The 20,571-nt window shown below is 45.8% G+C and overlaps 1 non-coding gene across 1 annotated transcript; it reads left to right on the top strand.

Moving 5' to 3' along the window:
- Positions 1 to 16,873: 16,873 nt before the first annotated feature.
- TRNAV-AAC (transfer RNA valine (anticodon AAC)) lies at positions 16,874 to 16,949 on the top strand. The gene has a single exon. It is a non-coding gene; the product is annotated as a tRNA-Val (tRNA).
- Positions 16,950 to 20,571: the final 3,622 nt, after the last annotated feature.

Here is a 20,571-nt window from a genome sequence, read left to right on the forward strand (position 1 = left end):
ACGTAAACCAACTGAAAATTATATTATAACATACAGTACACTTCAAGGCAAAAAGCAGCAACAGAAGTTAACAGCACTGCCTAACCAGGTGGTGGCACAGTGGATAGAGCGTCTGACTGGGATGCAGAGGACCCAGGTTTGAGACCCCGAGTTTACCAGGTTGAGCACGGGCTCATCTGGTTTGAACAAGGCTCACCAGCTTGAGCCCAAGGTCACTGGCTTGAGCAAGGGGTCACTCGGTCTACTGTAGCCTCCTCCTGCTCCTGTTAAGGCACATATGAGAAAGCAATCAATGAACAACTTAGGTGCTGCAATGAAGACTTAATGCTTCTCATCTCTCTTTCTGTCTGTCTGAAATTAACAGCACTTCATACCAGTGGCTTTAATTTACTAGGGAGTTCCAAATGGTTCTGTGCACAGATTTAACACGCCTCTCCCCCTCTGGACTGAGCATGTCTCTTTCAGAATCAATAGATTCCCACAAAAACAAATCACTAAGGATACACAGAAACTTTACATGAACGGCAAGTGGGAACCAACGTTTGTAGACGATCCTCAACACCGAACCTTGCCTGCAGACCTGAACTGAGGTGTAATTCCCAAGATGCCCACGAGGTGGCAGCAGAGAAGCATACTTGAACACTGTGCTATGAAGCAAGTTCCAACAAACTTCAGAGGATTGAAATGATATAAAGTCTCATTGCAGCTAATGTTGAAATCAGTCAAAAAAAAAAAAAAGGTAACTAGAAATTCCTTACATTTACAAGTTATAAAAGGAACTTCTAGGTAGCACTGGAGTCAACATTAGATAATGTACAATACACAACTGCACTGCTCACAAAAATTGGGGGATATTTCAAAATGAATATGAAGTAATAAAATATCCCCTAATTTTTGTGAGCAGTATATTTTTCCTGGTGAACTGCACTGAGGTGTAATTCCCAAAGTACACACGAGGTGGCAGCAGAGAAGCAAGCTTGGAACACATTGAACAGAGAGCATGTATGTTCTATGAAGCAAGTTTCAACAACCTTCAAAGGTTTGAAATGATATAAAGCATGTTATTTGTTGTCATTACAGTTAATCGAGAAATCAGTAATAGATGCTAACTAGAAAACCCTTAACATTTTAAAGTTAAGAAAGTCACTCTTATATAACCCCCCTCAAAAATCACAATTCAAGTTACAAAATAACTTAAAATTGACGATAATAAAGATACTACGTAAGGAAACTTATGGTGAAATGTTGTGATGAATCCATTTAGGGAGAAAAACCTAAAAATGCACAGTCTTTCCACCTATAATGAGAACCAGGATAGTACATTAAATCCAAAGAAAGTAGAAGAAAGAAATGTTCACACAGAGATGTCTGGAGGGTGTATACTTTACACCATAGCAGTTTTTACGTCTTGGGGTGAAATTTTTAAAATAATTCATTTCTCAGCCTGACCAGGCAGTGGCGCAGTGGATAGAGTGTCTGACTGGGATTCAGAGGACCCAGGTTCGAGACCTCGAATTTACAAGGTTGAGCGCGGGTTCATCTGGTTTGAACACGGCTCACCAGCTTGAGCCCAAGGTCACTTGCTTGAGCAAGGGGTCACTCGGTCTACTGTAGCCTCCCCCTGCTCCGGTTAAGGCACATATGAGAAAGCAATCAATGAACAACTTAGGTGCTGCAATGAAGACTTAATGCTTCTCATCTCTCTTTCTGTCTGTCTGAAATTAACAGCACTTCATACCAGTGGCTTTAATTTACTAGGGAGTTCCAAATGGTTCTGTGCACAGATTTAACACGCCTCTCCCCCTCTGGACTGAGCATGTCTCTTTCAGAATCAATAGATTCCCACAAAAACAAATCACTAAGGATACACAGAAACTTTACATGAACGGCAAGTGGGAACCAACGTTTGTAGACGATCCTCAACACCGAACCTTGCCTGCGACCTGAACTGAGGTGTAATTCCCAAGATGCACACGAGGTGGCAGCAGAGAAGCATACTTGAACACTGTGCTATGAAGCAAGTTCCAACAAACTTCAGAGGATTGAAATGATATAAAGTCTCATTGCAGCTAATGTTGAAATCAATCACAAAAAAAAAAGTAACTAGAAATTCCTTATATTTACAAGTTATAAAAGGAACTTCTAGGTAGCACTGGAGTCAACATTAGATAATGTACCATTCCCAACTAAATTGCTCACAAAAATTGGGGGATATTTAAAAATGAATAATGAGGCCCTGGCCGGTTGGCTCAGCGGTGGAGCATCGGCCTGGTGTGCATGGGACCCAGGTTCGATTCCCGGCCAGGGCACATAGGAGAGGCGCCCATTTGCTTCTCCACCCTCCCCCTCCTTCCTCTCTCTCTCTCTCTTTCCCTCCCGCAGCCAAGGCTCCATTGGAACAAAGATGGCCCGGGCGCTGGGGATGGCTCCTTGGCTTCTGCCCCAGGCACTAGAGTGGCTCTGGTCGCGACAGAGCGACGCCCCGGAGGGGCAGAGCATCGCCCCCTGGTGGGCGTGCCGGGTGGATCCCGGTAGGGCACATGTGGGAGTCTGTCTGTCTCTCCCCGTTTCCAGCTTCAGAAAAATACAAAAAAAAAAAGTTAAAAATGAATAATGAATATAAAGTAATAAAATATCCCCTAATTTTTGTGAGCAGTATATTTTTCCTGGTGAACTGCACTGAGGTGTAATTCCCAAAGTACAGACGAGGTGGCAGCAGAGAAGCAAACTTGGAACACATTGAACAGAGAACATGTATGTTCTATGAAGCAAGTTTCAACAACCTTCAAAGGTTTGAAATGATATAAAGCATGTTACTTGTTGTCATTACAGTTAATCAAGAAATCAGTAATAGATGCTAACTGGAAAACCCTTAACATTTTTTTTTCTTTTTTTTCTTTTAAGCTGGAAACGGGGAGAGACAGTCAGACAGACTCCCACATGCGCCCAACCGGGATCCACCCGGCACGCCCACCAGGGGGCGACGCTCTGCCAACCAGGGGGCGTCACTCTGCCGCGACCAGAGCCACTCTAGCGCCTGGGGCAGAGGCCAAGGAGCCATCCCCAGCGCCCGGGCCATCCTTGCTCCAATGGAGCCCCGGCTGAGGGAGGGGAAGAGAGAGACAGAGAGGAAGGAGGGGGTGGGAGTGGAGAAGCAAATGGGCGCCTCTCCTATGTGCCCTAGCCAGAAATTGAACCCGGGTCCCCTGCACGCCAGGCCGACGCTCTACCGCCGGCCAGGGCCGAAAACCCTTAACATTTTAAAGTTAAGAATGTCACTCTTAAATAACCCCCCTCAAAAATCACAATTCAAGTTACAAAATAACTTAAAATTAACGATAATAAAGATACTACGTAAGGAAACTTATGGTGAAATGTTGTGATGAATCCATTTAGGGAGAAAAACCTAAAAACGCAGTCTTCCCACCTATAGTGAGAACCAGGATAGTACATTAAATCCAAAGAAAGTAGAAGAAAGAAATGTTCACACAGAGATGTCTGGAGGGTGTATACTTTACACCATAGCAGTTTTTACATCTTGGGGTGAAGTTTTTAAAATAACTCATTTCTCAGCCTGACCAGGCAGTGGTGCAGTGGATAGAGTGGGATGCGGAGGACCCAGGTTCGAGACTCCGAGGTCGCCAGCTTGAGCGCGGGCTTATCTAGTTTGAGCAAAAGCTCACCAGCTTGAACCCAAGGTCACTGGCTCGAGCAAGGGGTTACTCGGTCTGCTGAAGGCCCGTGGTCAAGGCACTTATGAGACGGTAATCAATGAATAACTAAGGTGTTGTGGCAAAAAACTGATGATTGATGCTTCTCATCTCTCTTATTCCTGTCTGTCTGTCCCTATCTATCCCTCTCGCTGACTCTATCTCTGCCCCTGTATAAAAATAAAAATAAAACTAAGCTTCTAAAAAAATTAATTAATTAAATAAAATAATTCATTTCTCTATACAATTTAAGCTACAACAAAAAAGCCATTGTTATTTTTTCCTTTTTTTTTCTTTAGTTTTTTAAAATTTCATGTATTGATTTTAGAGAGAGGATGAGGGTTAGAGAGAGACAGACAGACAAAAACATCAATCTGTTTCTGTAGGTGCCCTGACCAGGAATCAAACCCATGACCTTGGTGTATCCGTGTGATGCTCTTACCTAGGAGCTCTCTGGCCAGAGCAAGCCATTGTCTTTGGGGTGTGGGTGGGGAGAAGTATTAGAGGAAAACATAACATAATTAAAAAATAAAATAATAATCTGTCTGCTGTGGTAACACCAGAAACCTTTTCTTTTCTTTTTCTTTTTTCTTTTTTCTTTTTTTTTTTTCTTTTTTTTTATTTTTTATTTTTCTGAAGCTGGAAACGGGGAGAGACAGTCAGACAGACTCCCGCATGCACCCGACCAGGATCCACCCGGCACGCCCACCAGGGGGCGATGCTCTGCCCCTCCGGGGCGTTGCTCTGCCGCAACCAGAGCCACTCTAGCGCCCGGGGCAGAGGCCAAGGAGCCATCCCCAGCGCCCGGGCCAACTTTGCTCCAATGGAGCCTCGGCTGCAGGAGGGGAAGAGAGAGACAGAGAGGAAGGAGAGGGGGAGGGGTGGAGAAGCAGATGGGCGCTTCTCCTGTGTGCCCTGGCCGGGAATCGAACCCGGGACTTCTGCACGCCAGGCCGACGCTCTACCACTGAGCCAACCGGCCAGGGCCCATAAACCTTTTCTTTATTCTTGTCAGTCAGGGGCATAAACACTGTAATTGTTTAGCCCAAAGTGGCCCCTTTCCTAACATGCACTTTTTCTTTTGCTGTGGCTGCAGTCCAGACTGAGAGACCCGCTAAGCTCTGGGCATCCAGAATGTACCTGAGCCTGGGTCCCATTTACAAGCTGGGTGCTTTTGATCGTAGAAGACCTCCCAGGGTCTTTGTTTCCTCACGTGCGCATTTCCTCAGTTTCATAGCTGAGAACACACGTTGCAGAAGGACCGAGGCTTGGGCCTGGCTCCGCCTCTTCTGAGGATGCGACTCAGGACCTCGCCACGTTCAGGAAAACTGGGACCAAACGTAGCGCGCCCCCGAGTACGCACGTGCTCAGGGCAGTGGTCCCACAGAAACTGTTCACCTCGTGTCCGCCCCACCGACGGCCTCACGTGCGGCCCAGCCGCTGCCCCACTCCTCACATCCGCCGCCCCTCGAGTCCTCTCCACTGTGGCCTCACACCTCAGCGCGCCCGCTGCTCCCAGGCCGCCCCCTCTGTCCCCAGCTGCTGTCCTCACACCCGTACACCCGCCTCCCCTGAGGCCGGGCTCTGACCCTCTGCTCACACCCACACCGCTGCTCCTCCCAAGTCTGGGCCTGACTCGCTCAGCTCCTCACCCCTGACCAGAACACAGGCTGGGTTGTGCCCCCAGGTCTGCACTACCTCCTTCCCCGGGCACCCCCAGAACCCCTAACGTGCTCACCGGAGCGCGGATGGAGATATTGGGGTCCGTCCTGGCTATTTCCCCAGGCACCCTGGACTCCAGCCAGACTGGAGATGTTGTCCTGAGGTCACTAGGACACCTCCTTCCCCAGGCATCCCCTCTGCTCAATAGCTGACTGGCGCTGGGATGAAGAATTCTCCTCCGGGCCTCTTCTATCCCCTCATCCCAGGGGACCCTGTGCAAGTCACACACCAGAGGACACATAGGTGGATACTAAGAAAAAAGGCACCTACTAAGAGAGGCTGCTGGCAGCTAACTAGGGTCAACTTTTTCTCGGTTGATTTGAGAGGAAAAGGATTGGAGAGGAGATGGGGGGCAGGGGGCAGAGGAAGGAAAAAGAGAGAGAGAGAGAGAGAGAGAGAGAGAAGCATCAACTTGTTGTTTTACTTAATTGTTCCATATACTTGTGAGTCACTAATTGCTTCTTGTGTGTACCCTGACCAGGAATCTAAACTGTGACCTCGGTAGGTAAGAACACTGCTCTACTGCCTGACCTGCAGTGGCGCAGTGGATAAAGCGTTGACCTGGAACTCTGAGATTGCCACTTCAAAACCCTGCACTTGTCTGGTCAAAGTATATACAAGAGTTGATGAATCCTGCTCCTCCCCCTTCTCTCTCTCTCTCCTATCTAAAATGAATAAAGTCTGGCCAGATCTGGATTCAAATTTTAAACAGCAGCCTAAAGTCTTCATCACACAGGGGCTTCGCAGGCAAACTGCCCTTCAGGCAGAAGTTTATGCTAACCTGCAACTTTCTCCACCATTGCACTTTCCAGTTATAAAGTACTCTGGTTTCTAGAACACCACGCTTCCAGGACTTGAACTCATTTTATTTATTTATTTTTTTACAGAGACAGAGAGAGGGACAGATAGGGACAGACAGACAGGAACGGAGAGAGATGAGAAGCATCAATCATCAGTTTTTCGTTGCAACACCTTAGTTGTTCATTGATTGCTTTCTCATATGAGCCTTGACCGCGGGCCTTCAGCAGACCGAGTAACCCCTTGCTCGAGCCAGCGACCTTGGGTCTAAGCTGGTGGGCTTTTTGCTCAAACCAGATGAGCCCGCACTCAAGCTAGCAACCTCGAGTCTTGAACCTGGATCCTCCGCATCCCAGTCCAACGCTCTATGCACTGCGCCACCGCCTGGTCAGGCTTGATCTCATTTTAAAATGTTACACATCTTGTTACTATTGTGCATAATCCTTAATAAACTTACAACTAACAAAAATAATTTTTCTAACTCTTCGCAATACCTCATTTCTTCATGATGTCTTTACTATTTTTGTGTTTTCATACAGCTAAAGCAAAGTGATTTTATTATTACACAATAGCTTATTTTCCTTGGTAACACATGAGAATCAACTATAAGTTATTATAAGCCCTGGCCGGTTGGCTCAGTGGTAGAGCGTCGGCCTGGCGTGCAGAAGTTCTGGGTTCGATTCCCGGCCAGGGCACACAGGAGAAGCGCCCATCTGCTTCTCCCCCCTCCCCCCCTCCTTCCTCTCTGTTTCTCTCTTCCCCTCCCGCAGCCAAGGCTCCATTGGAGCAAAGATGGCCCGGGCGCTGGGGATGGCTCCTTGGCCTCTGCCCCAGGCGCTAGAGTGGCTCTGGTTGCGGCAGAGCGACGTCCCGGAGGGGCAGAGCATCGCCCCCTGGTGGGCAGAGCTTCGTCCCTGGTGGGCGTGCCGGGTGGATCCCGGTTGGGCGCATGCTGGAGTCTGTCTGACTGTCTCTCCCCGTTTCCAGCTTCAGAAAAATATATAATTACTACCTCACAAATTTTATTTACTTTCTCACTCAGGTTTTCAAGGACATCGCCTGCTTCAGACCTCACAGCATGGAAATTGACAACCTTCTTAACTGGATGGGGAACTTGGCTTGGCAAGGTTCCTTTCTTAAATTCTCTCCAGAAGAAGCAATAACTTTCCAATTTTTTCACTTCTTTCTCCTCATCACTCCTCACTGTATATTATAAAATTAATAACTGCCTTTCTTTTATATGTAACCACAGAGTTGAGAAATTACAGATATGTGAATTCCAAACTGCCCCCTTGATGTTCTGCTTATGTGTCAGACCTCACCCTTACTGGACTATCGCCCCTGAGACAGAGGAATTCCAAGAAGCTGGTCAACCTGCCCCAAGAAGGAGCATTCCAGAAAGCTGAAATCCTAAAACTGTAATAGGGAACATACCACAACCTTTGCCTCAGTATCCCCTCAGGCTCTCCCAAACACTATATAACTTGCCCCTAGTCTGTAACCGGCGCTCTTCTTTCCAGGAGAAGTGCCCGGCAGGGTTCCTTTCTTCCTTTCAATAAAGCCTGTTTTCTGGTCTTTCAGACTCTCATGGATTTCAAGAGCTTCTTCTGTTGTAAGACTTTCCTTGTATCAGTGTCCCAGCTTTTATAAACATCCTATAAACATGAACAAATAAATAAAGGCCCTGGACAGCATAGCTCTTGTCAGTTGGAGCACTGCCCCAAGACACCAAGGTTACAGGTTCAATCCCTGGTCAGGGCACCTACAGGAGGCAACCAATGAAATGCACAATTAAGTGAAACAACAAATGAATGCTTCTCCCTGCACCCAACTCCTCTCGCTGTACCTGTAAAATAAATCAATAAATTAAAAATGAAAACCCTGATTCTACTCACCCGCGTGCCTCAGGCCCACCCTCCACTTAACTAATATCCCCTGAACCATGTTACTGACTTCATCTCGGGACCGTGACATGTGGACAGAAATAGAGCCCATATGTACAAAGAGAGAACACACTCAACACATGAGAAACAGCTGCCACAGTAGCTATTGTTCTACAGGCTGGATTTCCTGTCTCTTCCTCTCTTCTCTCACCGCATGCACTGACTAGAAGCAAGAGGAGGAACTGGTGGAAAATTACTTCTTGCGCAGGACAGGCTACACAGGAAAACCAGGACTCCTCAGAGCTCCTGCCCCTACCTTCTCCATGCTGCCTATCTCACCTGGCCACTAGGGGAGCCACTGAGGAGTCCATGGGGAGGTTTCACATTCAAACAGAGGACATGGTCATTCTAAAGTTGACTCACTCAACATGTACTGACTATAGCCTCCAGACTGTTAACAAGTATTTTCCCCATAACAATACGCTGGAACATGAAGAAGAACCCAGAAAGCACTATGGCCCCACACATTCATCAATGAACACCATTCCAGATTAGTCTTCAATACTCTGTGGATTAACTCCCTACATTTGAGAGGCAGGATTATTCTTCCTCCCCAGGATGATCATTCAGGTTCAAGAAATTATCTGAGCTCCAAAGGTCAGTGATTCTCACCCAGAATGATGGTGCCCCCAGGGACATTCACAATGTATGCAGACTCTTTAGATCATTGTGACCCCAGGCTGAGGCCCTGGGTCTTAATGGCTGACAGTAAATGCAGAAAATGGACTCTGATAAACACCTGCAACACACAGGACAATTCTGAAAAGGTAAAATAAAACACAGAAGCGTGCACAAGTAGATGCAGACAGGCATTCCATTATGAAGGTACAATCACTGAAACACTGGAGCAATGACATGTAACAAGACAAAATGATGAAACAGAAAAAAATTCCCAGTAGTACATGCACCTCCATACAAAACATTGTCTGAGATATCTTTTTAGTTGCATGAAAACAATATGCATTATTGGCCCTGGCCGGTTGGCTCAGCAGTAGAGCATCAGCCCAACATGTGGAAGTCCTGGGTTCGATTCCCAGCCAGGGCACACAGGAGAAGCACCCATCTGCTTATCTACCCTTCCCTTTCTCTTTTCTCTGTCTTTCTCTTCCCCTCCCGCAGCCAAGGCTCCATGGGAGGAAAGTTGGCCCCGGCACTGAGGATGGCTCCATGGCCTCTGCCTCAGGCACTAGAATGGCTCCAGTAGCAATGGAGCTATGCCCCAGATGGGCAGAGCGTCGCCCCCTGGTGGGCATGTCTGGTAGATCCCAGTCAGGCTCATGCAGGAGTCTAACTGCCTCCCTGCTTCTAACTTCAGAAAATATAGAAAACAAACAAACAATAAAAAAAAACCCGAAACAATATGCATTATCTAGTAAATACTGTGAGAAAAGTAAATAGAAAAAATACTGGAGCCTTATATCATACCCTCAACCAAACTCCATTTCCTGTAGATTTTAATAACTACTCATTATTAATATAGGACACAGGATTACCTAAAACATAAAGGTACAAAATTGAAAGAATGGGAATAAACCCACAGGTGGTGCAAAAGTAGGTTTACATTTTTGAGTATGTCAAACACAGTAAATTGTGGCATTACTATTTATGAGCTATTGTGTTGTTTCCATCTGAACAACTGTAAACCTCCTTTCGCTCTAACCTGTATCACATGCAAACGTAAACCAACTGAAAATTATATTATAACATACAGTACACTTCAAGGCAAAAAGCAGCAACAGAAGTTAACAGCACTGCCTAACGAGGTGGTGGCACAGTGGATAGAGCGTCTGACTGGGATGCAGAGGACCCAGGTTTGAGACCCCGAGTTTACCAGGTTGAGCACGGGCTCATCTGGTTTGAACACGGCTCACCAGCTTGAGCCCAAGGTCACTGGCTTGAGCAAGGGGTCACTCGGTCTACTGTAGCCTCCCCCTGCTCCGGTTAAGGCACATATGAGAAAGCAATCAATGAACAACTTAGGTGCTGCAATGAAGACTTAATGCTTCTCATCTCTCTTCCTGTCTGTCTGAAATTAACAGCACTTCATACCAGTGGCTTTAATTTACTAGGGAGTTCCAAATGGTTCTGTGCACAGATTTAACACGCCTCTCTCCTTCTGGACTGAGCATGTCTCTTTCAGAATCAATAGATTCCCACAAAAACAAATCACTAAGGATACACAGAAACTTTACATGAACGGCAAGTGGGAACCAACGTTTGTAGACGATCCTCAACACCGACCCTTGCCTGCGACCTGAACTGAGGTGTAATTCCCAAGATGCACACGAGGTGGCAGCAGAGAAGCATACTTGAACACTGTGCTATGAAGCAAGTTCCAACAAACTTCAGAGGATTGAAATGATATAAAGTCTCATTGCAGCTAATGTTGAAATCAGTCAAAAAAAAAAAAAGGTAACTAGAAATTCCTTATATTTACAAGTTATAAAAGGAACTTCTAGGTAGCACTGGAGTCAACATTAGATAATGTACCATACACAACTGCACTGCTCACAAAAATTGGGGGATATTTCAAAATGAATATGAAGTAATAAAATATCCCCTAATTTTTGTGAGCAGTATATTTTTCCTGGTGAACTGCACTGAGCTGTAATTCCCAAAGTACACACGAGGTGGCAGCAGAGAAGCAGGCTTGGAACACATTGAACAGAGAGCATGTATGTTCTATGAAGCAAGTTTCAACAGCCTTCAAAGGTTTGAAATGATATAAAGCATGTTATTTGTTGTCATTACAGTTAATCGAGAAATCAGTAATAGATGCTAACTAGAAAACCCTTAACATTTTAAAGTTAAGAAAGTCACTCTTATATAACCCCCCTCAAAAATCACAATTCAAGTTACAAAATAACTTAAAATTGACGATAATAAAGATACTACGTAAGGAAACTTATGGTGAAATGTTGTGATGAATCCATTTAGGGAGAAAAACCTAAAAACGCACAGTCTTTCCACCTATAGTGAGAACCAGGATAGTACATTAAATCCAAAGAAAGTAGAAGAAAGAAATGTTCACACAGAGATGTCTGGAGGGTGTATACTTTACACCATAGCAGTTTTTACGTCTTGGGGTGAAATTTTTAAAATAATTCATTTCTCAGCCTGACCAGGCAGTGGCGCAGTGGATAGAGTGTCGGACTGGGATGCGGAGGACCCAGGTTCTAGACTCCGAGGTCGCTAGCTTGAGCGCGGGCTTATCTGGTTAGATCAAAAGCCCACCAGCTTGAACCCAAGGTCACTGGCTCGAGCAAGGGGTTACTCGGTCTGCTGAAGGCCCGTGGTCAAGGCACTTATGAGAGGGTAATCAATGAACAACTAAGGTGTTGTGGCAAAAAACTGATGATTGATGCTTCTCATCTCTCTTATTCCTGTCTGTCTGTCCCTATCTATCCCTCTCGCTGACTCTATCTCTGCCCCTGTATAAAAATAAAAATAAAACTAAGCTTCTAAAAAAATTAATTAATTAAATAAAATAATTCATTTCTCTATACAATTTAAGCTACAACAAAAAAGCCATTGTTATTTTTTCCTTTTTTTTTTCTTTAGTTTTTTAAAATTTCATGTATTGATTTTAGAGAGAGGATGAGGGTTAGAGAGAGACAGACAGACAAAAACATCAATCTGTTTCTGTAGGTGCCCTGACCAGGAATCAAACCCATGACCTTGGTGTATCCGTGTGATGCTCTTACCTAGGAGCTCTCTGGCCAGAGCAAGCCATTGTCTTTGTGGTGTGGGTGGGGATAAGTATTAGAGGAAAACATAACATAATTAAAAAATAAAATAATAATCTGCCTGCTGTGGTAACAACACCAGAAGCCTTTTCTTTTCTTTTTCTTTTCTTTTTTTGGATTTTTCTGAAGCTGGAAACGGGGAGAGGCAGTCAGACAGACTCCCGCATGCGCCCGACCGGGATCCACCTGGCAGCCCACCAGGGAGCGACGCTCTGCCCACCAGGGGGCGATGCTCTGCCCATCTGGGGCGTTGCTCTGCCGCGACCAGAGCCACTCTAGCGCCTGGGACAGAGGCCAAGGAGCCATCCCCAGCGCCCGGGCCATCTTTGCTCCAATGGAGCCTTGGCTGCGGGAGGGGAAGAGAGAGACAGAGAGGAAGGGGGGGGAGGGGTGGAGAAGCAGATGGGCGCCTCTCCTGTGTGCCCTGGCCGGGAATCGAACCCAGGACTTCTGCACGCCAGGCCAACGCTCTACCACTGAGCCAACCGGCCAGGGCCCAGAAGCCTTTTCTTTGTTCTTGTCAGTCAGGGGCATAAACACTATTTCTAATTGTTTAGCCCAAAGTGGCCCCTTTCCTAACATGCACTTTTTCTTTTGCTGTGGCTGCAGTCCAGACTGAGAGACCCGCTAAGCTCTGGGCATCCAGAATGTACCTGAGCCTGGGGCCCATTTACAAGCTGGGTGCTTTTGGTCACAGAACACCTTCCAGGGTCTTTGTTTCCTCACGTGCGCATTTCCTCAGTTTCATAGCTGAGAACACACGTTGCAGAAGGACCGAGGCTTGGGCCTGGCTCCGCCTCTTCTGAGGATGCGACTCAGGACCTCGCCACGTTCAGGAAAACTGGGACCAAACGTAGCGCGCTCGAGCACGCATGTGCTCAGGGCAGTGGTCCCACAGAAACTGTTCACCTCGTGTCCGCCCCACCGACGGCCTCACGTGCGGCCCAGCCGCTGCCCCACTCCTCACATCCGCCGCCCCTCGAGTCCTCTCCACTGCGGCCTCACACCTCAGCGCGCCCGCTGCTCCCAGGCCGCCCCCTCTGTCCCCCAGCTGCTGTCCTCACACGGGTACACCCGCCTCCCCTGAGGTCCGGCTCTGACCCTCTTCTCACACCCACACCGCTGCTCCTCCCAAGTCTGGGCCTGACTCGCTCAGCTCCTCACCCCTGACCAGAACACAGGCTGGGTTGTGCCCCCAGGTCTGCACTAGCTCCTTCCCCGGTTACCCCCAGAACCCCTAACGTGCTCACCGGAGCGCGGATGGAGATATTGGGGTCCGTCCTGGCTATTTCCCCAGGCACCCCGGACTCCAGCCAGACTGGAGATGTTGTCCTGAGGTCACTAGGACACCTCCTTCCCCAGGCGTCCCCTCTGCTCTATAGCTGACTGGCGCTGGGATGAAGAATTCTCCTCCGGGCCTCGTCTATCCCCTCATCCCAGGGGACCCTGTGCAAGCCACACACCAGAGGACACACAGGTGGATACTAAGAAAAAAGGCACCTACTAAGAGAGGCTGCTGGCAGCTAACTAGGGTCAAATTTTTATCCATTGATTTGAGAGGAAAAGGAGTGGAGAGGAGACAGGTGGGGGGCAAGGGGGGCAGAGGAGGGGAAGTCAACTTGTTGTTCTACTTAGTTGTTCCATATACTTGTGAGTCACTGATTGCTTCTTGTGTGTACCCTGACCAGGAATCTAAACTGTGACCTCGGTACGTAAGAACAACACTCTACTGCCTGACCTGGGATGGCGCAGTGGATAAAGCGTTGACCTGGAACTCTGAGTTCGCCACTTCAAAACCCTGCACTTGTCCAATCAAAGTATGTACAAGAGTTGATGCTTTCTGCTCCTCCCCCTTCTCTCTCTCTCTCTCCTATCTAAAATGAATAAAGTCTTTTTTTAAAAAAACTACAACAATGCTCTGTCTACTGGCCAGATCTGGATTCAAATTTTAAACAGCAGCCTAACGTCTTCATCACACAGGGGCTTCGCAGGCTAACTGCCCTTCAGGCAGAAGTTTATGCTAACCTGCAACTTTCTCCACCATTGCACTTTCCAGTTATAAAGTACTCTGGTTTCTAGAACACCACGCTTCCAGGACTTGAACTCATTTTATTTATTTATTTATTTATTTTTTTACAGAGACAGAGAAAGAGTCAGAGAGAGGGACAGACAGACAGGAACAGAGAGAGATGAGAAGCATCAATCATCAGTTTTTCGTTGCAACACCTTAGTTGTTCTTTGATTGCTTTCTCATATGTGCCTTGACCGCGGGCCTTCAGCAGACCGAGTAACCCCTTGCTCGAGCCAGCGACCTTGGATCCAAGCTGGTGAGCTTTTGCTCAAACCAGATGAGCCCACGCTCAAGCTAGCAACCTCAAGTCTTGAACCTGGATCCTTCGCATCCCAGTCCAACGCTCTATGCACTGCGCCACCGCCTGGTCAGGCTTGATCTCATTTTAAAATGTTACACATCTTGTTACTATTGGTGCATAATCCTTAATAAACTTACAACTAACAAAAATAATTTTTCTAACTCTTCGCAATACCTCATTTCTTCATGATGTCTTTACTATTTTTGTGTTTTCATACAGCTAAAGCAAAGTGATTTTATTACACAATAGCTTATTTTCCTTGGTAACACATGAGAATCAACTATAAGTTATTATAAGCCCTGGCCGGTTGGCTCAGCGGTAGGGCGTCGGCCTGGCGTGCAAGGGGTCCCGGGTTCGATTCCCGGCCAGGGCACACAGGAGAAGCGCCCATCTGCTTCTCCACCGCTCCCCTCCTTCCTCTTTGTCTCTCTCTTCCCCTCCCGCAGCAAGGCTCCGTTGGAGCAGAGATGGCCCGGGCGCTGGGGATGGCTCCTTGGCCTCTGCCCCAGGCGCTAGAGTGGCTCTGGTCGTGGCAGAGCGATGTCCCGGAGGGGCAGAACATCGCCCCCTTGTGGGCAGAGCTTCACCCGTGGTGGGCGTGCTGGGTGGATCCCGGTTGGGCGCATGCGGGAGTCTGTCTGACTGTCTCTCCCCGTTTCCAGCTTCAGAAAAATACATAATTACTACCTCACAAATTTTATTTACTTTCTCACTCAGGTTTTCGAGGACATCGCCTGGTTCAGACCTCACAGCATGGAAATTGACAACCTTCTTAACTGGATGGGGAACTTGGCTTGGCAAGGTTCCTTTCTTGAATAATCTCCAGAAGAAGCAATAACTTTCCAATTTTTTCACTTCTTTCTCCTCATCACTCCTCACTGTATATTATAAAATTAATAACTGCCTTTTTTTATATGTAACCACAAAGTTGAGAAATTATAGATACGTGAATTCCAAACTGCCCTCTTGATGTTCTGCTTATGTGTCAGACCTCACCATTATTGGACTATGGCACCTGAGACAGAGGAATTCCAAGAAGCCGGTCAATCTGCCCCAAGAAGAAGCATTCCAGAAAGCTGAAATCCTAAAACTGTAATAGGGAACATACCACAACCTTTGCCTCAGTATCCCCTCAGGCTCTCCCAAACACTATATAACTTGCCCCTAGTCTGTAACCGGCGCTCTTCTTTCCAGGGAGAAGTGCCCAGCAGGGTTCTTTTCTTCCTTTAAATAAAGCCTGTTACTCTGGTCTTTCAGACTCCCATGGATTCCAACAGCTTCTTCTGTTGTAAGACTTTCCTTGTATCAGTGTCCCAGCTTTTATAAACATCCTATAAACATGAACAAATAAAGGCCCTGGATAGGACAGCTCTTGTCATTTGGAGCATTGCCCCAAGACACCAAGGTTACAGGTTCAATCCTGGTCAGGGCACATGCAGGAGGCAACCAATGAAACGCACAATTAAGTGAAACAACAAATGAATGTTTCTCCCCGCCCCCAACTCCTCTTTCTGTATCTCTAAAATCAATCAATAAATTAAAAATGAAAACCCTGATTCTACTCACCTGCGTGCCTCAGGCCCACCCTCCACTTAACTAATATCCCCTGAACCACGTTACTGACTTCATCTTGGGACCGTGACATGTGGACAGAAATAGAGCCCATATGTACAAAGAGAGACCACACTCAACACATGAGAAACAGCTGTAACAGTAGCTATTGTATTACAGGCTGGATTTCCTATCTCTTCCTCTCTTCTCTCACCTCATGCACTGACTAGAAGCAAGAGGAGGAACTGGTGGAAAATTACTTCTTGCGCAGGACAGGCTACACAGGAAAACCAGGACTCCTCAGAGCTCCTGCCCCTACCTTCTCCATGCTGCCTATCTCACCTGGCCACTAGGGGAGCCACTGAGGAGTCCATGGGGAGGTTTCACATTCAAACAGAGGAAATGGTCATTCTAAAGTTGACTCACTCAACATGTACTGACTATAACCCCCAGAGTGTTAACAAGTATTTTCCCCATAACAATACGCTGGAACATGAAGAAGAACCCAGAAAGCACTGTGGCCCCACACATTCATCAATGAACACCATTCCAGATTAGTCTTCAATACTCTGTGGATTAACTCCCAACATTTGAGAGGCAGGGTTATTCTTCCTCCCCACGCCAATCACTCAGGTTCCAGAAATTATCTGAACTCCAAAGGTCAGTGATTCTCACCCTGGGTGACGGTGCCCCCAAGAACATCCACAATGTATGCAGACTCTTTAGATCATTGTGACCCCAGGCTGAGGCCCTGGCTCTTAATGGCTGACAGTAAATGCAGAGAATGGACGCTGATAAACACCTGCAACACACAGGACAATTCTGAAAAGGTAAAATAAAACACAGAAGCATGCACAAGTAGATGCAGACAGGCATTCCATTATGAAGGTACAATCACTGAAACACTGGAGTAATGACATGTGACAAGATAAAATGATGAAACAGAAAAAATTCCCAGTAGTACATGCACCTCCATACAAAACGTTGTCTGAGATATCTTTTTAGTTGCATGAAAACAATATGCATTATTGGCCCTGGCCGGTTGGCTCAGCGGTAGAGCATCGGCCCAACATGTGGAAGTCCTGGGTTCGATTCCCAGCCAGGGCACACAGGAGAAGCACCCATCTGCTTCTCTACCCTTCCCTCTCTTCTTTCTCTCTGTCTTTCTCTTCCCCTCTTGCAGCCAAAGCTCCATGGGAGGAAAGTTGGCCCCGGCACTGAGGATGGCTCCATGGCCTCCGCCTCAGGTGCTAGAATGGCTCCAGTAGCAATGGAGCTATGCCCCAGATGGGCAGAGCGTCGCCCCCTGGTGGGCATGCCGGGTGGATCCCATTCAGGCTCATGCAGGAGTCTAACTGCCTCCCTGCTTCTAACTTCAGAAAATATAGAAAACAAACAAACAATTAAAAACACAAAACAATATGCATTATCTAGTAAATACTGTGAGAAAAGTAAATATAAAAAATATTGGAGCCTTATATCATACCCGCAACCAAACTCCATTTCTTGTAGATTTTAATAACTACTCATTATTAATATAGGACACAGGGTTACCTAAAACATAAAGGTACAAAATTGAAAGGATGGGAATAAACCCACAGGTGGTGCAAAAGTAGGTTTACATTTTTGAGTATGTCAAACACAGTAAATTGTGGCATTACTATTTATGAGCTATTGTGTTGTTTTCATCTGAACAACTGTAAACCTCCTTTCGCTCTAACCTGTATCACATGCAAACGTAAACCAACTGAAAATTATATTATAACATACAGTACACTTCAAGGCAAAAAGCAGCAACAGAAGTTAACAGCACTGCCTAACCAGGTGGTGGCACAGTGGATAGAGCGTCTGACTGGGATGCAGAGGACCCAGGTTTGAGACCCCGAGTTTGCCAGCTTGAGCACGGGCTCATCTGGTTTGAACAACGCTCACCAGCTTGAGCCCAAGGTCACTGGCTTGAGCAAGGGGTCACTCGGTCTACTGTAGCCTCCCCCTGCTCCGGTTAAGGCACATATGAGAAAGCAATCAATGAACAACTTAGGTGCTGCAATGAAGACTTAATGCTTCTCATCTCTCTTCCTGTCTGTCTGAAATTAACAGCACTTCATACCAGTGGCTTTAATTTACTAGGGAGTTCCAAATGGTTCTGTGCACAGATTTAACACGCCTCTCCCCTTCTGGACTGAGCATGTCTCTTTCAGAATCAATAGATTCCCACAAAAACAAATCACTAAGGATACACAGAAACTTTACATGAACGGCAAGTGGGAACCAACGTTTGTAGACGATCCTCAACACCGACCCTTGCCTGCGACCTGAACTGAGGTGTAATTCCCAAGATGCACACGAGGTGGCAGCAGAGAAGCATACTTGAACACTGTGCTATGAAGCAAGTTCCAACAAACTTCAGAGGATTGAAATGATATAAAGTCTCATTGCAGCTAATGTTGAAATCAGTCAAAAAAAAAAAAAGGTTACTAGAAATTCCTTACATTTACAAGTTATAAAAGGAACTTCTAGGTAGCACTGGAGTCAACATTAGATAATGTACCATTCCCAACTAAATTGCTCACAAAAATTGGGGGATATTTCAAAATGAATATGAAGTAATAAAATATCCCCTAATTTTTGTGAGCAGTATATTTTTCCTGGTGAACTGCACTGAGCTGTAATTCCCAAAGTACACACGAGGTGGCAGCAGAGAAGCAGGCTTGGAACCCATTGAACAGAGAACATGTATGTTCTATGAAGCAAGTTTCAACAACCTTCAAAGGTTTGAAATGATATAAAGCATGTTATTTGTTGTCATTACAGTTAATCGAGAAATCAGTAATAGATGCTAACTAGAAAACCCTTAACATTTTAAATTTAAGAAAGTCACTCTTATATAACCCCCCTCAAAAATCACAATTGAAGTTACAAAATAACTTAAAATTGATGATAATAAAGATACTACGTAAGGAACTTTATGGTGAAATGTTGTGATGAATCCATTTAGGGAGAAAAACCTAAAAACGCACAGTCTTTCCACCTATAGTGAGAACCAGGATAGTACATTAAATCCAAAGAAAGTAGAAGAAAGAAATGTTCACACAGAGATGTCTGGAGGGTGTATACTTTACACCATAGCAGTTTTTACCTCTTGGGGTGAAATTTTTAAAATAATTCATTTCTCAGCCTGACCAGGCAGTGGCGCAGTGGATAGAGCGTCTGACTGGGATGCAGAGAACCCAGGTTTGAGACCCCGAATTTACCAGGTTGAGCACGGGCTCATCTGGTTTGAACAAGGCTCACCAGCTTGAGCCCAAGGTCACTGGCTTGAGCAAGGGGTCACTCGGTCTACTGTAGCCTCCCCCTGCTCCGGTTAAGGCACATATGAGAAAGCAATCAATGAACAACTTAGGTGCTGCAATGAAGACTTAATGCTTCTCATCTCTCTTCCTGTCTGTCTGAAATTAACAGCACTTCATACCAGTGGCTTTAATTTACTAGGGAGTTCCAAATGGTTCTGTGCACAGATTTAACACGCCTCTCCCCTTCTGGACTGAGCATGTCTCTTTCAGAATCAATAGATTCCCACAAAAACAAATCACTAAGGATACACAGAAACTTTACATGAACGGCAAGTTGGAACCAACGTTTGTAGACGATCCTCAACACCGAACCTTGCCTGCAGACCTGAGCTGAGGTGTAATTCCCAAGATGCCCACGAGGTGGCAGCAGAGAAGCATACTTGAACACTGTGCTATGAAGCAAGTTCCAACAAACTTCAGAGGATTGAAATGATATAAAGTCTCATTGCAGCTAATGTTGAAATCAGTCAAAAAAAAAAAAGTAACTAGAAATTCCTTACATTTACAAGTTATAAAAGGAACTTCTAGGTAGCACTGGAGTCAACATTAGATAATGTACCATTCCCAACTAAATTGCTCACAAAAATTGGGGGATATTTCAAAATGAATATGAAGTAATAAAATATCCCCTAATTTTTGTGAGCAGTATATTTTTCCTGGTGAACTGCACTGAGCTGTAATTCCCAAAGTACACACGAGGTGGCAGCAGAGAAGCAGGCTTGGAACACATTGAACAGAGAACATGTATGTTCTATGAAGCAAGTTTCAACAACCTTCAAAGGTTTGAAATGATATAAAGCATGTTATTTGTTGTCATTACAGTTAATCGAGAAATCAGTAATAGATGCTAACTAGAAAACCCTTAACATTTTAAAGTTAAGAAAGTCACTCTTATATAACCCCCCTCAAAAATCACAATTCAAGTTACAAAATAACTTAAAATTGACGATAATAAAGATACTACGTAAGGAACTTTATGGTGAAATGTTGTGATGAATCCATTTAGGGAGAAAAACCTAAAAACGCAAAGTCTTTCCACCTATAGTGAGAACCAGGATAGTACATTAAATCCAAAGAAAGTAGAAGAAAGAAATGTTCACACAGAGATGTCTGGAGGGTGTATACTTTACACCATAGCAGTTTTTACGTCTTGGGGTGAAATTTTTAAAATAATTCATTTCTCAGCCTGACCAGGCAGTGGCGCAGTGGATAGAGTGTCTGACTGGGATTCAGAGGACCCAGGTTCGAGACCCCGAATTTACAAGGTTGAGCGCGGGTTCATCTGGTTTGAACACGGCTCACCAGCTTGAGCCCAAGGTCACTTGCTTGAGCAAGGGGTCACTCGGTCTACTGTAGCCTCCCCCTGCTCCGGTTAA

This window comes from Saccopteryx bilineata, chromosome 1 (genome assembly GCF_036850765.1).
Source record: "Saccopteryx bilineata isolate mSacBil1 chromosome 1, mSacBil1_pri_phased_curated, whole genome shotgun sequence".
NCBI classification, from domain to species: domain Eukaryota; kingdom Metazoa; phylum Chordata; class Mammalia; order Chiroptera; family Emballonuridae; genus Saccopteryx; species Saccopteryx bilineata.